The 10920-nt window shown below is 46.6% G+C and overlaps 1 non-coding gene across 1 annotated transcript; it reads left to right on the top strand.

Moving 5' to 3' along the window:
* The first annotated feature begins 325 nt into the window (after positions 1 to 325).
* On the top strand, positions 326 to 444 carry LOC137503572 (5S ribosomal RNA). The gene has a single exon (XR_011019242.1). It is a non-coding gene; the product is annotated as a 5S ribosomal RNA (ribosomal RNA).
* Positions 445 to 10920: the final 10476 nt, after the last annotated feature.

Genomic DNA, 10920 nt, shown 5'->3' with positions numbered 1-10920 from the left:
CCTGCGCTACAGCGCCGGCCCCTTCACAACCACCTTCAGTAATTATTATTATTATTATTATTATTATTATTACAACCCTCGACACTTCCCGTGTGTGTGTGCGCGCGCGCGCCAGCGCGCGCGTTTTTTTGGGGTTAGGTTACGAGAAGTGGGGTTAAGTCGAGTTAGGGTACGTTTCGCCGCGGAGCGCGACAACCACCCGCGCCCGCTCCGCGACGGCGACCTCCGAGCACACCCCTGCACCATTGCCAACGCCCCCGCGCCACAAAGACCTCCAGGAAACTCGCTTTGCGGTTCGTATGGACGTTTCAAGCTCCGTTCTCTCGCCAACGGCCATACCATGTTGAATACACCGGTTCTCGTCCGATCACCGCAGTTAAGCAACATTGGGCGTGGTCAGTACTTGGATGGGTGACCGCTTGGGAACACCACGTGCCGTTGGCTCAATTCCCTTTTTACCAAGTTTCCCAGTCCCAGTACGACAACTTACTTTCAACTTTTGCCTCAGGCCAGCAGAAATTGCTTAAATCACGTTTTTTGTTACGTCTGAAACTAGCTAGACCTTTTGCTGCTCTTCGACCCCGTGGCTATACAGGAACGAAGCTTAGCGTAGTATTGCATTTCCTCCTAGGTGACCGGCCTAACCTGGCGGCGGCGACATCATCATCATCGTTGTTGTTGTTATTATTATTATTATTATTATTATTATTATTATTATTATTATTATTATTCGTCGTCTCTCTCTCTCTCTCTCTCTCTCTCTCTCTCTCTCTCTGTGTGTGTGTGTGTGTGTGTGTGTGTGTGTGTGTGTGTGTGTGTGTGTCGACCTAGGGGACCCTTGCTGAGCCTAGCACCGCTTCCAATTACTCGTGCCAGGATTTTAACTTTCGTACCTCCTATCGTACGTCCCTATGTCTAAACTTGCTGTTCTTATTCTTTTAGGTTAGTGTAGCTTATCCTGCAGGCCTCTTATGGCACATAACATCATTCTACGTCCTATTTCTCCCAATATTAAGATTATTAAAGGGCGGAACGAGGCTTCTAAACTCCCCGCCCACCTTGAAAATCGCGAGGAAGGTGGTTTCCATGCAACGTCATCGACACTGTCGTGATTACAATGAAAGCCATGTCCTAGCAACCGACCGCGGCATTTAGCAGCCCCTCAAAGAGTCGAACAATTTCCTTTTATGTTCTTTCAGGTAAGTAGCTATTCAAATTACGACACGGTTCGGCAATAAGTTACAAGTTTGTAGTACGCTCGTGTCTCTCCCGGGCTTCCTTACGAACGGTAGGGCACCAGTGCAGTACAGTGGCCTACACACAGCCCGCTATCTTCGAAGTGCGTGTGTTGCGATGTAACGTAGTTTTGAAGCCTAGGAACTTGTAAAACTCTTTCATTTCTATCAAAGACGAGACGCCCTTCAAATAAGACTGAGAAGGTAACCTTTTGACGACAAGGGTTAGTTCAAAGAGTCGTGACGTTTTAGGTTAGGTGAAGGGAGGAAAGCACTCGTTTTTGTTGTTTGTACGTCAGCTGACCGATCTTTTGGCAAGTGATAAATTGAGTAGAACGAATCGGAACTCCGTATAGTTACTGTTACCGTCCTAGTTAAAATTAGACCATTCTGAGCCCTACTTGACAGGTTCGACACCGGCTCACTCGTGTGATATTTCGATGGTCTGTAGATATGGGCGCATAAAAAGAACTCCTGCGGGACAAACTTCCGGCACCTCGGCATCTACGAAAGGCGTAAGATAATAGTGAACATAACCTTACTAGTAGTACCACCACCACCATTACTGCTACTAATACGACTATTACTTAAGGCAGTGGACAATTTCGAACTCAAGCAATAATGTGTCCTTTTGCTGACCACCTGATCACTGCCTCTTGCCTTACTACTACAGGCTAGCGTTCAAGGAAAGAAAGAAAGAAAGAAAGAAAGAAAGAAATAAGTTACCGTTCTTCCCAAGTCAGGTTAGGATTTCTGCATCAGACACGGCTAGGGCTGATCGTGGATCTACTAGTACCTAACATGCTAAATTGTGCTCCGTTATATCATCACCAGTCGTGAAGTCACACCTGCATCTTCTAATTACAGGGTAGATGCTACATATTTCGGGCAATATATAACCCAGGTTTGGCTTGGATAACCTAAAAATATTCAGGTACTGGGTCTGGCCTGGTTATATCAAGTGTCACCCTAGATCAGCAGGGCTAAGAATCATCAGGTCTCTGTCATGAATTTAAATGGCTTAGTACCCCTCATTATGGTGTACTTCTCTTCATATTTGAGGGAAGAGGAGTAAAACTTAAAACTTTATTGCCTGTCTTAAACCACCTACTTTCTTTGGGGTATTGTCTAGCACAAACTTCTAAGGCGACCACATCACACAGCCCGATGCTCGAATACTGCTTGGGCAGGGGTGTAGGTGGTGGTTAGTGGTTGCAAGAAGGGTCCTGGAAGGGAGGGATAATAAGCCAGTACGCCACTTGCTCTTAAGTCTGTACCTTTCATTATACGGTTTCATTAACTATTTTTTACACCTGCCCTGTAGTATGGTACCATTTAGTAAGAGGTCTCTAGAGTTTGGCCTAGTACAACCTTCAATGAAAGTAGTTTTCAGGAGTGGTTAGGTACCCCTATACTTACTTTCTTTCTTTCTTTCTTTCTTTCTTTCTTTCTTTCTTTCTTGGATTACAAGGTGTCGGTAAAGCAGCTGATCGTTGCTTATGTACAAAAAAATGTTCATACATGGGCTTTCATTCGCTGAGGTAAATGATAATGATAATAATAATAATAATAATAATAATAATAATAATAATAATAATAATAATAATAATAATAATAATAATGGCAAGAACACAAAGGGTCCTTTTCTCTGCAGCTGATTTTTAGCATGAAGGACAGAGGCTGTCATGATGATGATGATTACCGAGTGATACCGTTAAGCTAAAACCCAGTAGGGGATTAATATTAACAGCAGGGAACGTTGTGCAGAATCATTCAGTAAAGATGTAATGGCAGGGGGAGGGGGGGAAGAGGGCGTTCAGTATAATACACCATCAACCCAAGTACAGTGCATATTTAGCTCTATGTTATGTAATGCTCTCTCTGCTCTCTGTACCTTTATTTGGCCCTACAACTTGTCTCACCAAGTGAAGGAGATCTTACACATAGTTACTGTACTGTACTTAATTTCACGCTGACTTCAACTGCTAGTAGGATACGCACGTCGAACCATGCAGAAACCTGCACGATTTCAAACGACTGCCGACTAGATAGCGACTAGGCCGAAGAAAGAAAGGGCATCTTATAAATCGAGAGCGACAATTCATTTTCGAGGTTAGGGTTACCGCTTGGTTCTCTTAGCCAAAGAAATCATGAAACCATTTTGCGAGTAAAAACTGATGTTACCTGAATTTTGGATACAGTTATTACTACCATCATCATCATCATCATCATCATCATCATCATCATCGTCATACGCTACTCTGTATGATGAAGGTGGGTAGCAAGATCGAGTCTCGGCGCGATCAGTTGGCTTCAAATTCTGCTTCACCTCGTTCAGAGTATACATATTCAAGGTAAAAACACTAGCTTCTCTCAAAAAATAAACTCCTATTGAAGGGTCATTAAACACAACTTCTTCTTCTTCTTCTTCTTCTTCTTCTTCTTCTTCTTCTTATTATTATTATTATTATTATTATTATTATTATTATTATTATTATTATTATTATTATTATTATTATTATTATTTTCCTTTCTTTCTTTCTTTCTTTCTTTCTTTCTGTCTTTCTTTCTTTCTTTCTTTCTTTCTTTCTTTCTTTCTTTCAGGACCATTTAAGTGAGATGTTAGCTGTATGAGTGTTGCAGCACCTCAAACCTTTACATTTTTTCCCTTGTAAGTTGTGGCAATGTCTTGCAGAGAAGTTTGTTGGGAAACCATGGTCCTTCCTTCCTTCCTTCCTTCCTTCCTTCCTTCCTTCCTTCCTTCCTTCCTTCCTTCCTTCCAATAAATCTGCTGAGTTGCTGTCTCAAAGGGTCTCTCATCCTAAAGAAATTTGACCGAAGGTAAGGGATGTTGCCAGGTCTATCAAACTGACAGACTTATCATCTCCTGGTACAGGAAATCTGTTCTTTGAAGAGTCTGGACTGACTGCCCCTTCCTCCGTCACGGTGTTCTCGATCCTGCCTTCGCAGCCCACTGGAGGCAGTAAGATACGACTCACAATGCCTCCATCCAGCAGGCGAGGGGTGAAGCCTCTCCTGAGGCGGTACAGGCTCTGTAGCGAACTGGAAATTTAATTATGCCCTAAGAAACATCTAGAGGTTCCCTTGGGCAGGCTGTCCCTTTTCCCAACCTGAGCTTTCGACCCCCGACAGGGGCTGAAAGCTGCTGGATGTGAGAGACTGTACAGAGTTGAGAGCCTTATAAATAGAGGCCTAAAGGCTAGGACTTTACGAGATTGGCGCTACCAGCAGGAAAGCAGGAGTCGAACGAGTCATGGAGGCTAGCTTCTAACTTATGTCCTTTATCCTGTAGGTCCTTTCAAGCAAAGCTACAAGAGGCAGATTACAGCAGGTCTGCTTCACTCTGTGGAAAACTACCTAAAGGCTGACTTGCCTTTGCTCTCACTCGGAAGGGGTTAGAGCCTGAGGATGGCCGTTCAGCTCCATTGCTAGAGGAAGGATTGGGCTTCCTTCAGGTAAGAGGGGGTCACTCCCGGGGGCGTCGCGACGACGACGGCCGCCCCTAAACGTCGGCATGGAGAGGCGGCTGGTGAAATGCTGCCCATCGAACGCACCTCCATCAGGACGCCCGAAGCAAGGTGACGAGTACTTCTGCCACCTGAGGAGCAGCGTCAAACCTTTGACTATCCCTTCCTAACCGAACCCTGATTGTAACCCACCCCTTAAAGACGCAGGGAGCACGAGAAAGGAGCTAGGAAGCACGTCCCCAACTTGTCGCCGCGCAACCCACCCGACAGCCAGCCACTGCTGTTTCCTGCGCGGTCCGAGTAGCCTGATACACTCAGATAACCAGGGGAGCGCGCGAACACACACATGACAACACGTCCAGGCCTAGCACTCCGCCTGGACGGAGCCACTCCATCTTGGCTCTGTTTTTCCTCTGCCCCTGCGGGGGCTGGGGGTGCGTGAGAGGGAAGCATCGTAGCAGCCGGGCTAGCAGCCAAGGAGCTAGCCCACCCAGCAAATCCAACATGGCCGCCAAGTGCGGGAGCTCGTGGCTCCCGCGGCCACCTCCAGCCGGGTCCTCACCCCGTGCTGGCCCGTCAAGCGCCACCGACCAATCACAGCGCGGCTATCAATCCAGCGACCAATCAAGCCTCATAGTCTGCTCACTTCAAGTAAACCGCCGTTTTTAGACTTGTTACAGCCCTTGTACTGCTTCCAAGTCAAGTACAGCATGTACAGGTCTCCAAGTTCGAGTCTACGCGGCAGCCCTGCAACAGACTACGTAACTGACGTTGCCCTGCTGTCCTGAGTTCGTGACTTGTCTGTGGCGTTAACCACGTATAAAAAACTAGCCCTGTCACGACTCGGGCAACAGAGGGTAACTGATAGCCACAAATTGGTCCGCCTAGTGCGTTTGACCGTTAAATCAAACGTACCCCTCCCTGCCCCATGATCTCCCCCATCCAAGTCCTTCTTTACGGTTCGCACTGTAACCTAGGACCCCCCCCCGGTCAAAGGCACCCTCCTCGCCTGCGACCGGTTTCCCTCACTCGTAAAACATAGGGACTTCACTCTCCTTATGCCTAGGACTCCTACCCGGGACGAGTGCCCAGCCAACCTTCCTCTCTCGTTAAAACTAGGGACTTCACTCTCCCTGGCCAGGGACATCACTCTCCCTGGACGAGAACCTGGACTGTTGGTTCCCTCCCTGTCCCCGCCCCCTATCCCCCCCCCCTTCAACTAACTGCTTACAATTCAGGGTCAACTCAGTGGATCGAGTAGCTGAGCCCCTGAATCCAAGACCAAGTATCCACGTCCCGCCAAGAATCCTTCTTCCCAAATTAAACCCTCACTTCCTAAACCACAGAACAAGGGTACAGCCGATGCGGGTGCCAACAAACTGCCAATTACAGATGCTCAATATTTTCCTCAGAAATTAACACCTAACCGATGCTTTTCCAAATTTAACACCGCACACTCACACAAATATGGTGGCGCCAGTCACCTATGTATGAGTCACTGCTTAACGACGTCGGTAATTCCCATTGCAAACCTCCGAACGCAAGAGGGTGTGGTCTGCTCCTGGTCACCCCAGAACAACCACAACCGACAAACACGTACTGCTGTGTCACCGTGACACTGAATGTAGCGAGTCTTGGTTACACACATACACACACGGCCACACACACATAACACATACGATCAACACTCACACACACAACAATAAAAATAAAATACACACACAAACTGCCAAAGCAACATCGGGCGTGGTCACCCACTGGATGGGTGACCGCGAGCACACATACTGTCAAAGCAACATTGAGCGTGGTCACCCACTGGATGGGTGACCATGAGCATACATAAACTGTCAAATAAAACACAATAATTCACACAACTGACACTAACACACACAACAGTCCGACAGAGGAGCGCGGAATAGCGCACCGGTATCGGCACGTTACAAACCACCTATCTCCTCGGAGATAGGTGGAACATACGGATGACCAGGGCGCGCGAACACATTCTCATCGTGACCATGGCTGACACAGCAACAGCATCGGCAGCATCTGCACCCGCCTCGGCTCCGGCCCAGGCGTCGCCCAAGAAGAGCAAGGCTTCTGCATCGAAGAAACCTCGCACCAAGCCTGCCCATCCGAAAACCTCCGAGATGGTGGGCAGTGCCATCAAGAGCCTGAAGGAACGAGGTGGATCTTCTCTGCAGGCTATCAAGAAGTACATCTCTGCCAACTACAAGGTGGACTCTGAGAAGCTGGCCCCTTTCATCAAGAAGTACCTGAAATCTGCCGTGGCTTCCGGAGAGCTGGTCCAGACCAAGGGGAAGGGAGCTTCAGGTTCCTTCAAGCTCGCTTCGGCTGCCAAGCCGGAGAAGGCCAGCGCAGCCCCTGTCAAGCGGTCCGCTGCCCCCAAGGAGAAGCGCATCCCCAAGGCGAAGAAGGCTGGTGGAGCCAAGGCTGCAGCCAAGAAAGCCATTTCCAAAAAGCCTGCCGAGAAGAAGAAGGCCGCTCCTGCTCCCAAACCCAAGCAGAAGGCTCCTTCCAAGGCTAAGAAGGCCGCCAAGGTGCCCACTAAGAAACCTAAGGCACCTAAGCCTAAAAAGGCCGCTAAGCCCAAGGCCTCGCCTAAAAAGGCACCAGCAAAAAGGAAGTGAGGACATTTCATGTTCTTGCTTCCTTCTACACGCACCTCTTGCTCTCGTAGGAGCAGAGGAAAAACGGCCCTTATCAGGGCCATCAATTTTATTCCCCAAGAGAGCATATTATGTCAGTCACTGTCCAAGGCTGGAACCCTGGCCTCTCCTATCTCTGCCTCCTAAACAGGCTAGTTTGTCTCATTGCGGGGCGACTCACTCTTCAAATTTCATTATTATTGTACTTAACTACATTTTTCTTTATCCTTACTTACTGCACTTTTGCTGTTGCTGTTGTTGTTGTTATTATTATTATTATTATTATTATTATTATTATTATTATTACTATCACGTCCTAGATATTAATTAATGAATTATTGTACTCAATACTCAAGATTATTATTATTATTATTATTATTATTATTATTATTATTATTATTATTGTTATTATTATTATATTCTGTTACTCTTAGATTTTTCCTTGAACCTAGAGGAACCACTAGCTTTTTTTCTTTTCGTTTTCCTTCTATCCTAGACCAGAGAGACAATAACTACTCTTCTAGGAAATTTTGGTGGCCCTGAAAAGGGCCGTTTGGTAAAGCTCCAGCCATAAGACAAGCACCGGACTTAGGCACGTTCGCCACGGATGCGGCGGGCGAGCTGGATGTCCTTAGGCATGATGGTGACACGCTTGGCGTGGATGGCACACAAGTTGGTGTCTTCAAAAAGACCCACCAGGTAGGCCTCACTGGCCTCCTGCAAGGCCATGACAGCCGAGCTCTGGAAGCGCAGGTCGGTCTTGAAGTCCTGAGCTATCTCTCTCACCAGCCGCTGGAAGGGCAGCTTGCGGATCAGAAGCTCAGTGCTCTTCTGGTAGCGTCTGATCTCACGCAGGGCCACGGTACCGGGCCTGTAGCGATGAGGCTTCTTCACTCCTCCGGTGGCAGGCGCGCTCTTACGGGCAGCCTTGGTGGCCAGTTGCTTGCGCGGGGCCTTGCCTCCGGTAGATTTACGTGCAGTCTGCTTAGTACGGGCCATCACGTGCTCACTGTCGACTCGTCCCAGGAAGAATGGTTCGGGGGCTTGCTGCCCGACTGTTTTATTGCTTCGCTTCCCCCACCCTCGGTAGCAGCTGCACTCCCATTGGCCGGGCGGTGCTGACGTCACCGGGGCCAGGCACTTTCAACAAAAGCGAGGGGCCTCGAGTGCAACCTTGGTTCGTCCCAGCATACAACTATCAGACGACCACGAAGTAGCCCGGCAGCAACTGCACAATCTACCGATACACGAGCAATTTCACCTTCTCTCAGAGAGATTGTATTCAACAGGTATCGCTGCACAAATAAATGACATGATGTTCAACATCCTCTATCCGCCAGAAAACCGCACTAGCGCTCAAGTTGCCCTGCAATATATTTTCCTCAGCCATGGCAGTAAGAAGTAATATAGCTAACTCACATCAAGGCCGCCAACTTCGCATCCTCATATGGAATGCTGACTGTATCCTCCCTAAGAAAATTGAATTCACCCAGATTCTCACAGAACAAGAAATTGACATTGCCCTACTACAGGAAACTGGTCTGAAAGAAAAAAGTAAATTCAGAATACCAGGTTACAAAACCTACCGAGACGACCGTCCTGGAGTACGGAACAAAGGAGGCACTGCAATCATCATAAAACACTACTTAAAGCACGAACGTATTTTCATCCCTGCCTTAAATACAATCGAAACTACAGCAATAAAAATCCATACTACTATTGGCCCACTACTCCTAATTTCTGCTTACAAATCCCCAGCTAAAAAGCTCTTTCATTCAGACATGGACTACCTCATGGGACACAACTTACCAACGATTGTCGCTGGAGACTTAAACTCCAAGCACCCCAGCTGGAATTCCAAAGTAATCAATAAATCCGGACAAAAACTACTCACCTACTGCAACAAAAACCCCGTAGTGGCCATCGGTCCAGTGGAACCAACTTACGTGCCCAGGAACCCTCGCCACAACCCTGACGTCCTGGATATTGCAGTACTCAGAGATGTAAATACTCCAGTTGACCTGCAAACATTAATAGCAACAGATTCTGACCATAATCCTGTCATAATGACTGTGGGAACATCCACTACAAAACAAAAATCGGATGCCATCAATATTAAAAATATCAACTGGGTAGAGTTTAGAAAGATCCTAAACCAATACTACAAAGGCAAACCCGAAACCATCCATACAAAAGAAAATATAGACGCTGCCATATCCGAAATCATAGCAAGCATTAAAACAGCAGCCAAATACTCCAAAAAAGGGCTGGCAAAAAGCAACAAGAAAGATCTCACGCCTGAATTATTAAACCTCATCAGATCGAAAAGGGCAGCACGCAAACTCTGGCAAAAATATAGGCTACCTCGCCACAAAGTACTCTATAATCAACTAACCAAGCAATGCAAGGAAGCACTTCAAGAATTTTCTAATAAAAACTGGCAAATTACCCTCCAAAACCTCTCAACTAAGGACCACAGTCTATGGCACATGACCAGGGCCCTAAAAACCACCAGAAGAGACATTCCGACTCTAAAAATAGACAACCAAACAGCAATCAATGACTTAGGCAAAGCTGAAATGCTTGCTCAAGGACTTGAGAATAGATTCACGCCTAACACTTCGCCCAACGACCCAGCCTTCACTCAACAAGTTGAGGAGGAAGTGAAAAGATACAAAGAATCCGAATTACTAGGTACTCCTAGACTTACTACAGTAAGGGAAGTACGAAAAATTATCAAATCGCTAAAAGATCAAAAGGCCCCTGGACCTGATGGAGTGCATAACAAAATACTAAAGGAACTGCCCATTTCGGTTACTGAAAGAATAGTAGAAATCTTCAATGCTGCCCTAAGAATTGGCTATTTCCCAACCAAATGGAAAACAGCAAAAATTATCCCAATACTAAAACCCAATAAGACCCCTTCTAACCCGAACAGCTATCGCCCAATCAGTCTTCTTGACAGTCTTGGAAAAGTACTAGAAAAGCTCATTCACTATAGGCTACTAGAAACTGCTTCTATCAAAAATGCCATCCCAAACGAGCAATTCGGATTCAGGCCGCATCATTCCACTACCCAGCAGCTAATAAGAATAGTCAACATTATAACAAAATCCCTCAACTGCAATAGAGCAAGACCCGTTATATACCTAGACATTGCCGAAGCCTTTGATCGAGTCTGGATCGAAGGCCTATTATTCAAGCTAAAAAATCTCCACATTGACCCAATGTACTGGAAGATAATTAGCAGCTACCTCCATGATCGTAAATTCTTTGTACTGGTTAACGGCAAAGAATCTGCTCATAAAAAAATAAGGGCTGGTGTCCCGCAAGGCAGCATATTAGGGCCGTTACTATACCTCATTTTCGCCTATGACATTCCAAAAACTAATGGCACAGATATAGCAATGTATGCTGACGATACCTTAATCTCTGCTGATTCCTTCAAAGTCCAGGTCGCAGTAAACAAAACGCAACTGGCTATAGACAATTTAATGGATTGGTTTAAAAGATGGCGTATCAAGGTGAACC

The sequence above is a fragment of the Anabrus simplex genome, unplaced genomic scaffold (assembly GCF_040414725.1).
Source record: "Anabrus simplex isolate iqAnaSimp1 unplaced genomic scaffold, ASM4041472v1 ctg00000132.1, whole genome shotgun sequence".
Taxonomy (NCBI): Eukaryota; Metazoa; Arthropoda; class Insecta; order Orthoptera; family Tettigoniidae; genus Anabrus; species Anabrus simplex.
Note: the sequence above shows the minus strand (reverse complement) of the source record. Positions and strands in the feature narration are given on the sequence as shown.